The sequence below is a fragment of the Camelus ferus genome, chromosome 1, assembly GCF_009834535.1.
Source record: "Camelus ferus isolate YT-003-E chromosome 1, BCGSAC_Cfer_1.0, whole genome shotgun sequence".
NCBI lineage: Eukaryota > Metazoa > Chordata > Mammalia > Artiodactyla > Camelidae > Camelus > Camelus ferus.
Window position 1 is genome coordinate 28,957,063 of NC_045696.1, and position 20,057 is coordinate 28,977,119.

At 32.8% G+C, this 20,057-nt stretch overlaps 1 long non-coding RNA gene across 1 annotated transcript in view; it reads right to left on the reverse strand.

Annotated features, from left to right (window-relative positions):
* The window catches only part of LOC116662995, a 243,855-nt gene extending 223,809 nt beyond the window's left edge, over positions 1 to 20,046 (reverse strand). The window contains exon 1 of the long non-coding RNA XR_004319000.1: positions 19,816 to 20,046. This is a non-coding gene — a long non-coding RNA (uncharacterized LOC116662995). The remainder of the gene's footprint in view (positions 1 to 19,815) is intronic.
* Between the last annotated feature and the right edge of the window lie 11 nt (positions 20,047 to 20,057).

Below are 20,057 nucleotides of genomic sequence, written 5' to 3' on the forward strand. Positions count from 1 at the left end.
ATGAGGGAGGATTTCTCTTTAAGAAAGTGCTTTACATGGGAATGCAGAAAGAGTAATCAGTCGGAAATAAGGAAAAAAAAAAAAACTTGAAACTGATAAGAGGTTTAAACCTAAGCCTTATTGCTAGCATTACAGTTACTAATAAAATTTTCTTGTTTCCTAAATCAAGAGCAAGGAAGGATGTTTCATTTTACTTCTATTCAGCATTTTAATTTAGGTTCTAGCAAATACACTGAGGCACAAAAAGGCATAAATATTGGAAAGAGATATAGAAGCTCTCCTCTGTTGATTACATGATTAATAATGTAAAAGTCACAAAGGAATCTACAGACAAGCTATCTGATATAAATGAATTTTAGCAAGGTCTCTAAATAAATGACTATAAGATTAGTATTAAATTTTAAAAATTACATGTTAGCAACAAACAACTGAAAAATTCAATTTAAAACTATCATTTATATTAGTGTCAACAAATACTTAATACCAAACAACAAATTTGAGAATTCATAAATTCAACTAAATTCACAAATTCAGCAAAAAATGTAAGACATTTTTATTGAGCACTGTAACATATTGATGAAAGAGATTAATGAAGACCTAAATACAAAATAAACATATCAATTAATCAGAAGACTCAATATTCTTAGAACAATTATTTCCACATTGAGTCACCACAAATCATTTTTTTGTTGAAATGGATACATAAAAATGTAAAGGACCTATAATATACCAGGGTATCAAAAACGAAAGGGAGAGAGAGAAGGAATGAGTTAGATAGAAAGACTTGCATTACATGGTTTCAAACCTCCATATAAAAATACATTAAATAAGGTAATACATATTGGTGTAAAGAATGGAACATAGTGGAGAGTCAAAAAAACAGACCCACATATATATATAGTCATTCAAGCATTTCTTGACATAGATGCCAATCAATATAATGAGAAATGAAAGGTCTCTTCCCTAAACTGTGTGGAACAACTGGGTATCTTTACAGTTAAAAACTAACCCAATCTCATATATACAAAATTTAATCTGAGATAGAGGAGTAGGTCTAAATTTTAAGTGCTAAGACTATGAGATTTCTGAATGAACATGTAAGAATATTTGCATTCCCCTCATTTGGGCAAAGTTTTTTTTTGTTTGTTTTGTTTTTTACCTACATGGCAATTTCTTAGAAAGTTAAATATACAACATACCATATGATCCAGACATTCTACTCCTGGGTATGTAGCCAAGAAACATGAAATTATATACTCACAAAATTATTCTATGTGAATGTTCATAGCAGATTTTCTATAGTAAATAATATTTGAAAACAACATATGTATTCCCCAGCTGAAGGAACAATGAATAATTTTGTAATGTAAAATTATTTAAACAAGGAGACCATCAGACTGAGGTGGCTTTAATGCTATGGCAGCCTATGTAAGTAAACCTAACCTCAGCCTCTAAATGCCCCAGGTATACAAAAATCAAAATGCTAAGGATGACCAATCACAGTCAACTAGGCTTTAAGCTGTAGGCAATTATATAATTTCCTTTTGTTGCATCTGTACTTCCTCTATATTAGTCTTTCCCCTGGCTCCTGACTGGGGAGCACTCCTAACTGCTTCTGGTTTGGCACATCTAATTCCAATTGGCTTTTGCTCAAATAAATTCAAAATGTGAATATGCCTCAGTTTATCTTTTAACAGTAATACATCCACACTATGGGATATACCTAAGCAATAAAAAGAAACAAACTAATCTATGTAACAACATAAATGAGTCTTCAAAACATTATGCTGAACAAATAAAATCAGACTTAGAACATGTGTGATTCTGTTTACAGGAAATTCTAGAACATTTATAAAGCTTATTTTCAATGATAAAAAATTTTAACATTGCCTTTTTCTAGGAGATAATGTGGGAGTGAAAAAGTTAAATATCATGTATGGTTTCAGTTCCATGGGTATAAACATTTTTCAAAACACATTACACTGTTAAGATCTTTGCAATTCACTATATGTCAATTAATCCTCAATGAGAAGGCTGAAATCAGTAACAATAGCTTTTTCTTCCCTTAGAAATCTTGTGAAAACAATAAAAATGCAAAGCCTTGAAAAATAATGGATCTAGCATTGAGTCTCAGTGACAACTAACATTACAAGAAGAGACTCAATTGCATCTTAAGAACCTCTTGTTGGAAAAAAAAACAAAAAACAAACAAACAAACAAAAAACACCATCAATGAAGTTATTTTGCCAAAACATGGAACATTTATAGGATCAAATTTCTAGATCTAGCTGGCAGATTACAGGAAATACACTGTTAAGAAAATCATGTTAAACCACAAGAATGCAATAAAGCAAAATTCAGAATATGGAGGTATTCTAGAGGAAAAACACTATTTTGTCCATGGTAAATTTCAAAGAGATAAATGAGGGTTTGTGGAATCTGTAGATTAAAAGATATTTAGAAGACCTTTAAAGCAAATGCAATATATAAACATTTTTGGGTCCCAGAAATTTTGGGGGTTTTATACAGATAGTAATATAGTATGTATGTATTATACAGGTAGATTATAGATACATAAAATTATACATCTGTATATCTGTATATATGAACATTAATGTTGATATTATATATTAATATATGGCATATCATAACATCATTTAGTGAGACAATAAACATTTGACCATTAGAATTTTCATTAAGAAATATCTGTTACTTTTGTATTATAATGAAATTGTGTCTACATTAGAAAATATGTGCTCAATTTTAGACACATACTATATATATTATGTGTATCAATATTTATATTAAGTGTATCCATATACATGGATATAATTATAATGATGCCTGAGATACTTTTAAAAAAAATTCAACAGGAGAAACAAAGAAAAGAAAGTTATAAATGAAATGAGATTTGCCATGAGTTAGATTGAGTGATAAATATTTGGGAATTCCTAATACAGTTTTCTCTACTTTTGAATATGTGAAATTTCCATAATAAATAGCTAAAAAGCCATCATAATATAACAAACAATGACACTTGTGTAAAGTAAGCACATCTAAGCATTTCATAGGGGTTTTCTGAAACTTTTTAAGATGACAACAGTCCAAAATACAAATCAGTAAAAGCAGATTTATGTTGGCAATATATTCTATTCTAGATATGTCTCTGATGATCAGTATGAATAAAAACCTGGTTTTGCACTATAGAACAATATACACTCTTTGAAAAATTTTATTTATGTATGGAAAACTTTCTACAAATTAGGTATTGACATATAACATCAATAATCAAAGACCAAATGTTAATGACAAGGATGTCGCTCAGTCTTAACTTTTTCCTTCATTAGCTGGTAATTGTCTTAAACAGAATAGTAATGTGATTGCCTAGATATTTTCATACAGACTTCTGTTTATTTTTCCTTCTAATTTAATGACAGAGTATTTCTGCTGATTTCCTTCATCTTCCTTGCCTGAATCTTTTAAAATTTCTAGTAGGTAAAACTAGTCTGTGAAAGCAAAATGTCAACCTTAACCCTGAGAGGCAGAGAAGGCCAATTAGAATCCAATGGTGATGTTCTTACTGACAATTTCCACCAGCACATACCACCAGCTCCTTACACACACACACACACACACACACACACACACACACACACAACTTCTATTCTGCTATCCTATTTTAATCACACTCATGTGGGGGGTTACGAACCTGTCACAGAAGAAATGAAAACGAAAATAATCAATGTTTGACATGCTAGGAATAGTGTTATCTTAAACACCATATATCTTCATTAAAATATATATTTTTCAGGTTAGCCACTATATATAAAACAGATTTTTAAAAGTTTATGCTGTATAGCACAGGGAACTATGTTCAATACCATGTAATAACATTTAATGAAAAAGAATATGAAAACAAATATATGTATGTAAATACATGACTGGGACATTGTTCTGTACACCAGAAACTGCCACATTGTAACTGCTACTTCAATTAAAATACATATATACTTTTTCAAAGAAGTTTAAGGCATCTTAATGTTTGTCTCCTGAGACAATATTAGAAAGCAATGGTTAGTAAAGTCTCCTGAACCTCTGATGGAAAAATATTTTTTCTTAATTTATATTTACCCAAGATCCACATGAGGCAGAGTGGATAACTAATAGAGGCACTAGTCTTTTCTAGCTGAACACTTAGTAGGTACTGGCTGGAATTGAAATTCAAAATTCTATGCCATAGCTAATAATAGAGCTCCTGCATATTGCTAGAGTGATGTGCTTTAATCGCCTAACATATGGACTGGAATGATAAGTTTTCCTTAACAATATTCAGAAACCTTATATATAAACAACCAATAAATTCTAATGTGTGTATGCATATATACATATATGTATATCCATCCCATTTCTAGAGAAAAGTAGCCCACAGATTTATTCATCAGTAAAGATACTAATTTCCTCAGAAACAATTCATTTAACACTTCAATAGATAGGAAAAAAAATGAAGAATCAAATTCCCAGAGATTTTTTATGGAAAAAATCAAACTAGAAGTGCTACATTTAGGTAATATACTACATGCTAAAGGAAGCCTATGTCTGTAAGTAAAATCCTCAGCAATACATCCGTGCATGTTCTGGTTGTGAGCACTGCTGACTTCCAACCAAGATAAACTCATTACTAAGTGCATGCCTAGGAAGAGAAATTAGAGAGCTGCCAGTGTTCTGAGCTCTAAGTTCAATTTAATATTATAGGATCATCTTTCAAAAATGATAACCTTGCTTTTCAAATACTGAGTGTTCAGCCAAGTTAAAAGATAAAAATAATCAAGAATTAAATAATATTTCTTGGTGAAATATATATACCCTGATAAAAACTATTATCTGATTCTCAGGTTCCCAATTTCCAGTAACTCTTTCAGGGGTGAGATACTTTAAATGAGAGTACATATGTAAATTTGTGCATTAAAACTAATCCAAAAACTAATTTCTATTTTCAGATTTCAGGTTATGGAGCACATAGTAAAAGTCACAATTAATATGAAGTTAATATTAAATTAATACAAAGTTTATCATTTGTTTTCAACACCCCCAGGGCAGGATTCTTATGATCCACTGCAATAAATAGGGCTTTATTGCTTATATTTAATGATTTTTCATTAGACTAATTAGCAGGGGTTCTGTTTTATTAGTCAATATCCTTTGAATTTATTATTCTTGATTTGTACCTCATTTTGATAATACTTCTTATATTCCATGAGTTGACAAAACCCTGGGATATAGAATCTTCTTGTTGAAGTTTAACATGATGGTAAGCAATTCAAACTCTCCTATACATAAGAATCCCTTTTTACAGATTCTTCCTCTAAATTAAATTTTGCATCTATCTCTTTATTTTCATTACTGATACCATCACATTAGTTTAAACCTATAAATGCTTATAAACTGTTTAAGCAACACTGATATCTGTACATCCTTGTCAACATTTTTGCTCCTCCATTGTATTAGTTCCAACATCCGGGTTAACTTTCTTCATTTCTGCCTAGATAAGTCTCCCAAGGTCTAGTTTAAGTACAGGCTTATCTGTGAAATCTTTCTTTATTATCCTTATCCACGACAATCTCCCTCCTCTGAATTCACCTGTCAGCATGAACTCTGCTATCAAATGGTTTAAAATCCCCTGATGATTCAAAGAAAGACAATTTCAAAAAGTGACTAATGACATGATCCAGGGACTAGTAAGTCACATAAACCATAAGTGCCTGTCTGAAGCAAGAGAGATCACCAGGGACCAGTATAAGATTTGTGTTCATTAAAAAATGGCAACATGTCTATAAAGAGGAAGGCTCCAGATTTTAGGGATAAGACCAGGAAATAATAACTTGGAAATATATATAAATGTGAGAAAATTTTCTACAGATGATTACTATTACTGATATGTAGAAAATGTATGAAAAAATGTACATGAACACCTAGTATGTTAAATAAAACTAAATTATTTTCTCCAAATCACCAGGGTTCCTAAGATCTATCCCAATATAACTTCAAAGAGAGACCATTCCATGATTTAAATAAAATTAGATGAGTTTAAATCATTGTAACTTGCAACAGGAGACTTTTTTTTATGGCAGAAAATTTTGTTCCCTTAAAAGAGTATCATAAACAGAGCTAGATAATGAACATTTATCTGGGTATTCTTAGCATCCTTCAAAAGAGAAATAATCTGATTCTGCATGATTTGTCCCAGGTATTCAGACAGGAAATTCTCTAGAGGGGAGAAAGGAAATTCATTTTGGTACTACAGTATAATAGAAATATTTCTTAAAGAACATTAAATTCCTTTGGTTCCAACTGAGTGCTCTCCAGATAACAATCTGATCTATCATTTGTTTTTCTGAGTAGGTATACTCAGCCCCATGAGGACAGAGTTTCTTATGATCCACTCCAATTAATTGGACAATATCACTCATTGCACTATAAATAGGCATTGTGCTTCATTAATCAGTGTCCTGTGAAAATGGTCCACTTTATCTGTCCTTCATTCTGACAATACCTCTAAAGTAAGGTAATAAAAGTCTTAAAATGGAACACCTAGAATACCTATACCTTCATAGCATTCTGAAAAATTATGACTTAACTATTAACAATTTTTATACTAAACAAACTATTTGAAGTAACACAAAACCAAAACATACGTGCCATTGAATAATCAGAATGAACTTAAAAGGAAAACTGTTTATTAATGGTTTTAGTATTAACTTTTGATAATCAGCATAGAACTGAAAATTAATTAATATGGAATAGATCATTTTAAGTATGTTACAGGATTTTAAATATTTTAAATTATGATGATGTGTTGACCTTAGTCCTCTTTAGTTAGTTATATGATCATATGTATTGGTGTTAAAGATGAACAGAACTGAAAATACAATAGGAGTTTTCAAAGCCAGTTTTTGTATATTTAACCTAAAAGGAACTAATTAATTATAATTCATAAATTGCTTCTATAAAGTGAAAAACAGTTTTTAATAGTCTATACCAATTACCTTCTAACAAAGGAACAAGTTTAACTATAGTGAATTGTTAACGTTTCAAAATAAATATCATCTAAATTAAATATCCCAAATCTTTCTTTTTATAAAAGATGCAGTCTGATAAAATTATCCATTTGTTATATTATCTCAGTAATTTCAAATATATTCATAAATACTGAAATTCCTATTTGGGTAATGAAAATGACTTGTCAGTCAGCTAGGATAATGACTGTTGATTTTCTCATTCCTTCAAATTTTATTTTCATATTTAGAGAAAGTCTCAAGAATGAAGAAGTTATACAGATGGCAAATTAATACTGCTCATAATTTTCTTCATTTCTTTTACTGTTCATCACTTGGTTTATTTTCATGAAAACAGGGCCTGTTACTCTTAAGAATTCATTTGCATGAATGGTGTTAGCACACAAAGTCACAAGCCCCTTATTAAGAAGTACAACTGTATGATCACACAATAGAATGTCAAGGTGAATGGGAGCCCAGAGATAACACAAGCTACTTTTCACACAAACGAATACAGTGAACTTCAGAAAACGGAAGATAATACAAGATAACTTTGTATTTTTAACAAAGGCAGAATTCTGCTCAACTCTTCTGAATTCCAAAAATTTATTTATAATTACAAAACAATGTCACCAAGGCATTTAAATGACTTACTTTTAGATCTCAGGATACAAGTATTATTTTGGTCATGATGTTTATTGATGATGTTTTGATGTTTTCAATGCTATTCATTATCTCTTGGTACTATTTTGACAAACAGCACAAAGGATAATAGCTTAGTTAAGGGATAGTTAGTCTATGCCGGTCTCTTTCTACTTAATGCAAAATGGGAACAAGTGTAGAGAAATGTATGAGAAGCTTTATTTTTAGGTTTGTAGTTTTGGAAAGTTTCTTAAGGAGTAACACAATAAATAATTATCCAATTTTAAATATTACAAATGGATTTTTATTCTGTATTAATACTTTGTTTTTTAGAGAAGGCTTTGGTTTTCAAAAAAATTAGAAGTAGAGAGTTCCCATATATCCCCTCTCCCAATTCCCACCCTTCCACCCCCACAATCCCGACCCAATTTCCTCTGTTATTAACGTCTTTCATTCCTGTGGAACATTTGTTACAATTGATGAACCAATATTAATACATTATTACTAACCAAAAACTATAACTTACATTAAGGTCTATTCTTTGTAGAGCACAGTTTTATAGGTTTTGATTAATGCATGATGTCATGTATCTATCATAACAGTATCATACTGTTAAGGTAATAGTTTCACTGCTCCAAATATTCCCTGTGTTCCACCTATTCATGCCTTTCCTTGCCCAGCCTTCCTCAACCCTGCAACCACTGATTTGATTTTTCACTCTCTCTCTAGTTTTGCCTTCTACACAATGTCATACAGTTGGAATCATACAGTATTTAACCTTTTCAGACCTGCTTCTTTTCACTTTGTAATATGCATTGAAAGTTTCTCCCTGTTTTTCCCTGGCTTGATAGCCACTTATTTTTAATAAATGAATAGTATTCCATTATAGGGATGTACCTCCATTTATTTATTTACAGATATCTCAGTTGTCCTTCAACCAAGTTTCCCAATTACAAATAAAGATTCTATAAACATTTATGTGTAGGCTTTTGTGTGGACCTAAGTTTCACCTCATTTGGTTAAACACTGAGGAGCAAGATCGCTGGATCATATCGTAAGATTACGGTTAGCTTTGTCAGGAACCGCCCAACTGCCTTCGAAAGTGGCTAAAAATAAAACCTCTCAACTAACTAGAAACAGAATAACATTACATAGTAAAGGCCAAATACGACAAGTCCTCAGATAACATCTTATTTAATGGTAAAAAATAAAAAAAACTGAAAACTTTACCTCTCATTTTGGAAGTCAAGAGAAGTATTCATTTTTAACTTTGTAATTACACTCAGTGTTATTCTGCACAAGCAATTACATTCTGATTCACTTCATTTTCCCCATGCGCTGCCACCTCCCAAACTTTAGCCAAGAGTACAATATAAATATCCCAAAGTAAAGTATATTCAGCCTTTTTCAACTCCCTTAAAAATTTAATAAAGTTTTCTATTTTCTCAAAATGGAGATATATATACCTATACACGCACAACCTTAAAAGAAGTAAACTTAAAAGAAACCAAAGAAGAAGAAAGAAGAAAGAAGAAGGAAGAAGGAAGAAGAAGGAGAAGGAGAAGGAGAAGAAGAAGACAATGTTCTTCCATTGCACATGATACATTCCACATTCAGTTTTGGAAGCCAAATTGAATTCTGATAGCACCTAGAGGTGGTTATCTATAATAGAATCTTATAAAGTGATAATATACAAAGTCAAAAGCAAATAAATATTAAATCAGCCAGACATTAGTTTAAATTTGCTTCTGAAAATTGGGTGATGATAATAAAGGATAAATTTTGTTTTTGTTTTAAATATACCATCCAAATCTTTTAAAAAGTTTAAAAATCATACAAAAAACAAGGTCATATTAATCTCTTTATATAAGGCTAAAAAATTATAATACATAATACACACTCAGTAGCTGTGTAAATTTGGGAAAGACACTTGACCTGCCTGGGTTGACTTCCCTGTTTAATAGTAACATTAATTAAGAAATAGCATTATTATAAAGATCTAATTGAATTACATATATATATATGGCAATTAGAACAGTTGCAAGCATATACTAAGGGTTTGCAATTGTTTCTGATATTAACAGTATTCTTGCAATGTTTATGTAAGTAATACATACACACACTCCCACACAATGAATTTGCTTATTTGCAATTAAGCAAAAAGAGAACAAACTCAACCAGAGGAAACTACCATTAAACTTATAGTTTATTTTATTCTATACATTTTCATCATAAAAATACTTCAAGTAAGTTTATTAAAAAAATCAAATCACACTATATATTCTCTTCTATAACCTGCTTTTAATTTTGCATTGCCATTTCAAATTAATTTTCTACATCATCATTTTAATGACTATACAATATTCTATTTTCATATGCATTGCAATAAATTATATGTATCTAATTCCAATAGGCATTTATAGTAATCTTTGTTTTCCCTTGTTAAAATATTTCTGGAATAAAATTCTTAGACATAATATTTGGCATATTGGCATTCTAAAAAAAAAAACTAACATGATAAATAAGAAAGGATTCCCTCCTGTTTTAGGTCTTTTATTAGTGAGTCTTTTAAAAATTCCAACTTATGTTTATCAAGTAAATCTGTTCTCTTATGTAAAATCTACAGCAATCTTAAAAGATACACCTCGTGTCATTGTTCTATAGCTCTTCATGTACAAACTCAATACTAATTTTAGGTGCTACTTACTCAGATAAGTTCATCTAGATTTTTATTTAAACATACATACTTCAAGACCTATCCCTTGGAATTTCTAATTCAGTAGGTCTCTACAGGATCTGAAAATTTTGTATTTTTAATATGCTCTTCAGGTAATTTTTTTCTCCTTCACATAAATGCGTCAAATACAGCTAAATCTCTGCCCTAATCCTGGTATTCTTACTCAAGATATTTCTGCAGAACATTTAAAAGTTTTAATAAAGGTGGTTTTGCAAATATATCATAAAATACTTAAAGTCATGTACTATAAAATTGTCTTATGGGGGTTTTCAGTTGCCTCCTGTTACCATGTCCATTCATTATTTAAATTTTTCAGTTCTTAAACATCTTTTTAAGATGTTTCAAAATACTGTGGTTAGTATGATATGGTAATGTTTGACTTTATGTTTGAATTATGAATGGCTAAATGAAAAAAGCCTTTAGCTGAAATATTTTCCTTTCCCCAGATTCAGGACACACTGAAAATTATGAGAAACATATGTCACAATGAAATTGATTGTGTGTGTGTCTGTGTTTGTAGCTATGGTTTATTCAAAAGTCATAACGGGGGAAAGGAGATGGTAAGATGGTAAAATGTGGCAATGAAAGTAATGTTTTCACCAACATGAAGTTTCAGGCTTCTGGGACTACAGAAAAACTATCAATGATGATATAATTTAATACTTCTTAAGGCACAACTAACCAATGCAGCAGAGTATCTCGGTGTAACAAGTTTGCATTTCCTTCAGGTTAAAAATATTGTATGTATTTTATATATAATATATATAATTTACATATATGTTATATATCAAAATGTTATATATTATATATGTATATTCTTTTCTGCTATCTTCACCTTGGAAACAGGTGTGTATTATCTTTGAAATGATCTTCAAAGGAGTTTATTTTTCCAAAGTTATCACTAATAAATTTTCATACCCCATCATTACACTCATGAATGATATCCCAAGTGAAGAATTTTTAAGTAAAGTAAATGCTATGCTTATAAAGCTTCCTGTAAAACTAAACATTAAAACAAAGTTGGAGAGTTTTTTGTTCTTACTACAATGTCCCTCAATGTAATTAAAACAAACCCTAGAGACCCCACCTGTCAGAATAGAGGATAACAAAGCAGGGAATCCAGTCATTAACTGTATCTTCCAGAAATTCCCGTAATGTTACATTAAAGCCAGGATATGCTAACAATATTCAATGACTTCCCCAAAGAAACTTCCCAAGTTAATGACAGCATTGGGTATAGAATGTTATTCTCAACATCTTCCTTTTTTTTGAACGCCTCAATTTATTATTTTTAAATTACTACAACTATTTGATGGTAATAAATTACAGAAATTAAAAAATACATTCAATGATTTTCTGAAAACCAGTGAAGTCAGCAAAGTATTTTTTCATGGAATTTAAATATGTGAATAATTTCTATACCTGTTTTTGTTATCGTTATGAGTCCTAGATCAAAAGAACTGAGACCTACTCTTTCATTGCCTGAATATTTCCTAAAAGTGTATTTTCTGAACTTGAAAAATAGTAATCAGATATAGCCACAGATTTACACACATAAAATAACATTTCTTTAGAGAAGGTCTCTGGTCTATTTCCCCTCTCATCTCTTTTGCTTCTTTTAAGAAAAAAAAAATTCCCCTCTGTATTCGATAGAAGGTTTTTTATTTTCTTACTCTAAAGTAGATTTCAATCTACTATTTGGAAGTTTTCCCCCTCAAGATCCATACTTCTATCATCCAATTTCTTATGTGCTCCTGCTTCGGTTTTGTTTGTTTTTCATGGTATCTTCCTTATTCCTATGGTTTATCAACTTTAATGGAGGCAATGTATTAATGTTGATTTGTTTTTTTTAAATCATTTTTAAAGTTACGTTTTTCTTCTGAATTACGAAATTTTATTCCTTTTTTCTTCTCTTGGGTGCATTTTCTGAAGACCCATGCATCTCTCATTTTGTTCAGCATCATGTGAGAAATGATATCCAAGCCTGATATTTCCTAGTGGACATATTGCATATTATGGCCTTACTTCAGTTAACTTTACCTTCAGCGTTCAACTGCCTATAGCTGAATGCACACAGCTCTCATTCCAATTCCCAGTTTCCAATAAGGATTAATCTAATTCACCTATTCTAGATTCTTTATCTCTAAAATGAAATAAACAACTATCTTCACATGCCCCTCCTTACTTCCAGTTTGGCTCTTTACTGGGATTTGTTCCTCCTCAGAGGATATAGAGAGGACACTGTTAGGAGAAGGAAGAGAAGGTGCTTACAATCCAGTTGCCTCAAAAAGATCACATCCTTAAAATAGAAAGGCTAGGTTAGGTCTAGGTTTCTGATATAATATTTTTAGTTACTATATGAAAGAAAAATAAATCTCTCTGCGTATTTCCTCTGCTCAGGACAGAGCTATGAATATGTGAACTGTCAATGGTGTTTCTTTACCTAACCTAGTACAATTCTCATGTTGTTACTGGAAATCCTTCCAAGATTCTGGAAATACATTGCTGGCATTTTTTTTCTTTGTTTTCCTGGTGGTTGTAGTTATGTTAAAATTAGTAAGAACTGTTATGGGAATGCATACACATCTGTCAGAATGGCTATGTCAAAAAGATGACAGTAAATGTTGGTGGGGATGTGGAGGAAAGGGAGCCCTTATACCCTGTTGGTGGGAATGTAAACTGGTACAGCCACTGTGGAAAACAGTGTGGAGTTTCCTCAGAAAAATTAAAAATAGAGCTGCCATACAATCAAGCAAATTCAAGGAAGATCATCTCTTAATTTTTAAAGAAGAAAAAGTATCAAAATCATTTCTAATATATCTTTAAATATGTGCTTTCTTCTGTCTTCCCCCCAAATCCAGTAAGATCAATTTGTTTTTTCCTTGGGACATCAGCACAGATAGAATAAAATCAAAACCCTTCATCAGGAGACTTAATATTTCGATGTTCTAGCTCCAAAATAACAGACAGATGCCTTTCCACTTCCAGCTCCTTAACTTAAAATACACTGATCTATGAATCATTTTGAGAATATGCCTACATGTCTATTGCTGTATATCTTTGCTCATTCTGTACCTCCCCTATATTCTTTGTATTGAAATCATACTCTTAGTTAAGGCTTCTCACAAATGCCACACATAATGGCAAGTCTTTTTTGATTTGCTGCTGTGGGTGGATCCATCGCCCCTCTATGCCACAGCCTGGTCCTTGTGTGCTATTCTGCACTACTCACAAATACTGAATCCTCTGTGTACTTTCCTTAATGAGTTTTCTTCCATCTCCACAGTCGCTCTTTTAAAACCTCACACTTGTCAAACACCCTTTCTCACTAGCCTCCATTTAACTTTACAGAGAAAATACCATGAGACAAGATCTGCATTAATTCCAAAGCACTGGTCTATATGTAAATGTGTCTTTCCCTCCCATCACCGTGGAAGAGACCTTCCATTTTATTTCCAAGACAAATTCCTTTACTCCTGCTTTGGGTTCTATCTGCCCTCACTCTCCAAACAACCACTAGTTTAATTGCTAGTTAAATTTTTTTTTTCCATTTACTAGTTCTTCATCAGTATTTCAATATGTTCAAAATTTCCCATCTTAACATCATTCCCATCATCACACATCCTACTTAATGAAAAGAAAAATAGCTTTCACACTGTAATTTTCTAAGTGTTATGAATATAATGAAAATTGATAGTCTTGGACTCCCATTTATTATTTTATCATTTTTAGGGTCAGTAAAGTGATACCTTTGAAGTCTTTGTTTCTGCCCTGATGTCTCTCCTGAGCTACAAAACTACAAACCCAAAGACATACTGAGCATCTCCATTTATCTCCCCAAACATTCCCTTCTTATAATGTGCTTTTCTTACAAAATTTCCCGCCTTGGTACTATATACAGTCCACTGCAGTGAGAAAATGAGGAACTTCTCTGTATTACTTGACTTCTTATTCTCCCAACACTAACCCTCATCATCACAGGCCCTCTTGTTTCCTTCATACCATCTTTTCAGTCTTCTCACTTCTCTTCTTACCCATGTTCGTGCTTATGGTCCAAAGCACCACAATTTATCACCTGGTTTTAGACAACATTTTCCTAACAGGTGTCTTTCCTCCACTGAGATCTACAGTTTACAGAGCAGTCAGAGTGATGTCCTAAATCACACAACTGATAACGCTGGCTAAAAATCTTAATGCACTGCAAAGGCTCATTGCCTTCAGGAAAAATAAACATTATATTAGTGTATCATGGAAGGCTTTTCCTAGACAGAAACTTAGTTTCTTCTTCCATAACTCCAACACTCTGGCTGGTCCCTAGAACTTAGTTTGAGATTTTTCTTATTCTTTCCTTTTGTTGTTGCTGAACAGAGGCAAGGGGCCTGAGGCAGGCCCTAGGACTCTAAAGAATGGCTGAAACATTCGGTGGGAAGAGTCTATCTCTGTGAAACGGGGAACCCTCAACTGATTTGCAGTGGACGATAATATGAGAAACAAACAATTTTTGTGTTCAGTCAATGACATATGGTTTTCATTTGTTAAAACACTTAATGTACCATAGCTAGTCCATTTAAGAGAAGAAATATTGATTACAAGAATAATATCCTCCAAAGATGACTGACTAGCACAATTGGCTAAAGGAATAGGAGAATTTTTGGCATAATGATTAAATCCAAGAATACTCTTAAATGTAGTACAAAGGTAAAAATACATGGAAACAATAAAATAAATACTATTAGTGATGGAAAATTCTAGATGTAGTAACATGCAAGTAAATTTGTTTCCAGTGTAATATGAGAGAATGGAGAAGAAAAAAATCAATGAAGAAATTTTAAGAAAAAAATCCCCACCTTCAGGGAGACACAGGATTTCACTTAAATTGCTTATTAAATGGTAAGCAGGATAAAGAGACTATAACTAGACCTGCCTTTGGGAAATATCAAAGTTCCAAAGACAGATGGATCCTAAATTCTGACAAAAGTGAGAGAAAAAACTGAAAAAAAAAATGTTCATTTACAAGGATCAGCAGCTATTTTTCACCAGATTTCTTGTTAGTAATACTGAATACAACAACAGTGGTTGTCTTCAAAGGGATGAGAGAAATTGATGTTAGCTGGATAAACGTTGTACTCAGTTAAACTGTGAACTGTTAGGACAGAGGAAAACATTTTCAGACACATAAGGCCACAGAAAGGTTATTTTTGTTTACATGTTTTTTGAAAGATACTATAGGATATATTTCAGGGAAGTAGAAATGAAAAGCAAGGAGGAGAACTAACCAAGACGAAGAAGCCGGAACAAACCCGAGGTAGAGAAGGGGAGTCTCCCAGGAGAGGCTGGAAGGATGCCAAGAGAGCTGTGCGTAGAGATTGGTGTGGAGAAAGGGGGTCCTCAGTGTGTCAGGCAGATGATTAACAAAGTAAAGAAAAAGGTAAAGGTACATTGCTTTAGAGATAAAAAAAAAAATACATAACTATAAACTCCATGGCAGTAAAATTTCAGAGTTGCTTGTTTCACATAGTTTTCATAATTTTGGTAGATCTACTGTTTGTCTTGAATAAGGAAAGACCAGACATTGAGAATCAAGAAACCTAAGTTTCACCTTTGAATCACCTTTGCCTCAATAAGCACTGATTTTCATCAAAAACAAAAAAAATTCTTTATAGTACAACTTAAGAAGTGTCTCTGTATAACGAAAGAGTTCATTTCTCAGGAGTACATTAAACTTAAAAAAAGAATTTTACTCCAGAAAGCATGAGATCATAAGTTATGTAATTTTGCAAACTTGGAAGTGTTCTTTAAATATATTCCCTACTTTATCTTGAGACAGAATTTGTTTACAGAGTGAATAGAAAATACGTAGTTTTTGTTACCAATATTTTTTAAATGTTTGAAAATAAAGCCCCATACATTCAAGATTAAAACTTACAAGATGAAAAATAGTATCTATAAGAGAACATGAAAAGGTAGATCATTAAAATGTCATAGTTATCACTAAAATAGTATTCTGCTTACTAAATATAAAACCAGTAGTAAACTTTCACTCATTAGATTGAACTGGCATCACTTGTTTTGGCTCTAAAACAGAAGCATTTTACTTTTTTACTAGCTTTTTCTGAACTTAAATACATATAGAAATAAGGACTGTATATTGTGTCCATGAAATACACAAGAACTGAATAAATTTTTTTTCATGTCCAAATATGAAAAAGACTTCTTTCTCTTTCTCTCTGTTTCTTTCTCTCTTTCTCTCTCTCCCTCTCTCCCTCTCAATTCTGGAGTTATATGAGTTCAAGCAATGAAATGAGTTATTTGTGTGAACACAAATATTGCAATCTTTATCACTGTGTCTTGTCTTCTACAATACAAAACTCCACGATAGGAATGAGTAAAATGCTTTCTGATGATGGTGATGAGGAGCAAGACGTTGTTGTTCAGGTAATCCACAAGAAAACAAGTAGCTAGAGTGTGCGGCCTAACGTGGTATATTGATCAGCTACAGGGAAATAAAGGGGCAATGAAAACAAGAATGTAATGGAGTAGCGAAGGAAGAGAAATTCTATTCTGACAAACAGATAAAGCCTAAAGCTAAGGTACAAGTAAAACAGAATTTGTAATAGAGAAGCAGACAATAAACAACATTGAGAACTCTAAAATACAAGAGAATTGAGATATTAATCATGACAGTTTCTCTTTTAAATTCATATTTATACAATATGGATAGTCCTAAACACCTAAAGGAAATGGGTCCATCACTGGAGGGGACATCTGGGCTGCTACTTTGGTATTCCATACTAATACTGGAGCTGAGAGTATATTGGTGGTTGTGAGAGAAACACTGTTATAATTCTATCAAACTGCCCTCTTAGTGAAATATGTCAAAATGATGGGTGTACCACAGACATATGTTTTTTTGCTTGTTTGTTTTCTAGTAAATCTGCCACAAGGACTCAGCATTACCCTACTGTGTAGATCATGTTCTTTTTGCTGACTTTTTGAGTCTGTCCTCAGCCCTCTCAGCCTCTAACTGGTGGCATCCTCTTGCCCCTTCAGAGTTTTAAGAGTAAAATGTAAAACAGTGTAAAATGTATCAGAGAAAATAATTAAAGTTAAGGAGAAAGGAGTCAACTGGATTTAGAAATTAACCTTAGAAAGTAACCACAGTGTAATGTGTATTTGGAAGGTGGAAGTGGGGAAGAAGCCAGACCAGCAAGGCTGTGGAAAAAGAGGAAAAAGAAAATCAAAATAACAAGTGGAAATGAAATAACAAATAACAAATTTTTAAGTAATTTTATGATTAACGTTTTCTACTCATTTTTTGAAGTTGGAGTTAAGAACATATGTTTTGACTATTACTAATCAACAATTCAAAATTACTGAACACCTGATATTTTCTGTGTTCATTTAAGTTCACAATAATCTTATTAAGAAGATACAGTTATTATCTTCATTTTATAAATGAGGAAACTGAAACGAAAAACAAATTAACTAGCAGATAATCACACACTAAGTGGTAGTTTTGTTCCAAAGCCTACATTCTTAATTAGTAAAACAGATTAGAGAGCAGTTTTAGAGAGCAAAATTAGAGAGCATACAGCTAAAGTATTTTGGTCATAGTTTGCAATGGTAGATTTATACTTAAAATAATGAAAAAGGAAAACTTTAAGGGGTTATAAAATTTTTGTTTAGTTTTGAGGGTCCCCCTAACGTTGGGACTAGAGATTTCGAGTACCATTGATCACATTATTGTGTGAATTTCCTTTTCATTCAATATAACACTCCATTTTAATCGGGTACTACAAGAAATATGAGCCTAGAAAAAATACTTGGAAAATGTAAAAAAAAAAAAAAAAAAAAAGAACAGAATTTAGAGAAAATATAGAGAACTCAAACCAAAGGTGTTGGGAAGTGAAATCCTTTTTTAATCTCCACTTGTATTCATTTTCTAGGTCAGCTATAACAAAGTACCACAAACTAGATGAGTTCAAAGACCAGAAATCTATTATCTCACAGTTCTAGAGGCTGGAAGTCAGAAATCAAAATGTCAGCAGAGACTGACTCCATCTGAAACCTGCAGGGCAAGGATACTTCCTTGCCTCTTTCAGCTTCCAGTAGCCCTAAACATTCCTTGATTTGTAGCAGCATAATTCCAATATCCACATTTCATTTTCTGTTTTTTCTCAAAGTCCTCTCTCTGGGTATGGCTGTCTCTGTGTCAAATGCCATCTTTTCATAAGAACTCCAGTCCGACTGGATTAAGGTCATTTTAACCTAATTACCTCTGTAAGGCCTGTTTCCAATTAGATCACACGGCTAACGTTCTCGGGGCTAGGACTTCAACATATGTTTTGGGGGGACATAGTTCAACTCATAATACCAATACTTCCATACAGGAGAAGATTCTCAAATTAGTAATAGCCTAGGGAAATATTAAGAGCATTAAGATATACTGATTGGGTATAGACCAAACCAAGACAAGTCAGCCTGCCTTTGTTAAGACCTCTTAATGAACTATAGTTACACCTATTAGAACTTCTTGTCTGGTAAAAACTACTTACAGAAAGATTAAGAATACGGGCCTAGCAAAACCTAATGGGCCAAAATACCAGTGATTAACTATATACGGAGAGGCATGTCTATAAAAGAATAATCATATAACTTTTATACTAACTGAAATAAAATGCCTTGAAAATTTAAGTTTCTGAAAGAACCTGATTGACAAAATCACTGCCAGCGTGAAATAAAAGACAGTGAGATAAAGATAGACTTCCGGCACCCCAATTTCTATATAACAAGCAGCTGGTTGAGAAAGCAGCTTAACTGCCAAAAGGGAAGTATTACTCGAAAACCTTTTCAGATATAACCAAGCCGGATAATTAAAGAAACTTCCGTGAACAGAGTAATGGACTGTGGTGAAAAATGAACTAGGAAACCACTTCTAAGAAATCTAAATATGTTTCCTTAAGCCAGGATTGAGAGACCTGGTAACACTTCCTCAGCGAGATTTTGGACTTGCAATAAAACAGTGACTGCTATGTTTCCCTTCTCTTCATTACTATTATCTTTTCCCCGTCTCAACTTTACAGGGTAGGTGTTTGGGAGACAGATACAACTTGTTTCTTTTTATCATAGGTCATCGCTTCTTGTGTATCATAAAATCCTGGATTTCAAGCTGATGTAACTGGATGAAACTTGGCATTTGTGGAATAGAGCCAGCGAGCTTTGCAGGAGAGGAAAGTGCATACGGAAAAGACGCGGGAATAAAGCAGACGAGATCACTGTGACGAAAATTCACTCCCTTCCCCTTCAGACCTCCTGGCGGCAAAATGCGCTCCCGCAGCCCCACCCCAGTCACCGCTCAACTGCGGTTTTGCGCATGGGATTTACCTTGCCAGACAGGACGCAAGCTTGGAGCTGGGTCTTCTCTCTTCTGCTTCTCCCACTGCCACAAAAAAGCCTTCTCCCAGGAGCAGCCTCTCCTTTATCCTTAATTCCCCAATTGAACACACTTGAAGCGGACGGGAGCCCAGCCTACGGTAGCCGCGAGGAGCCAATACCAGTCAGACCTGCTTTCGATGCAAAATCGCCCCGCCAGGATCAACCTCCGTCAGGTGAGCTCCAGCTGAGAT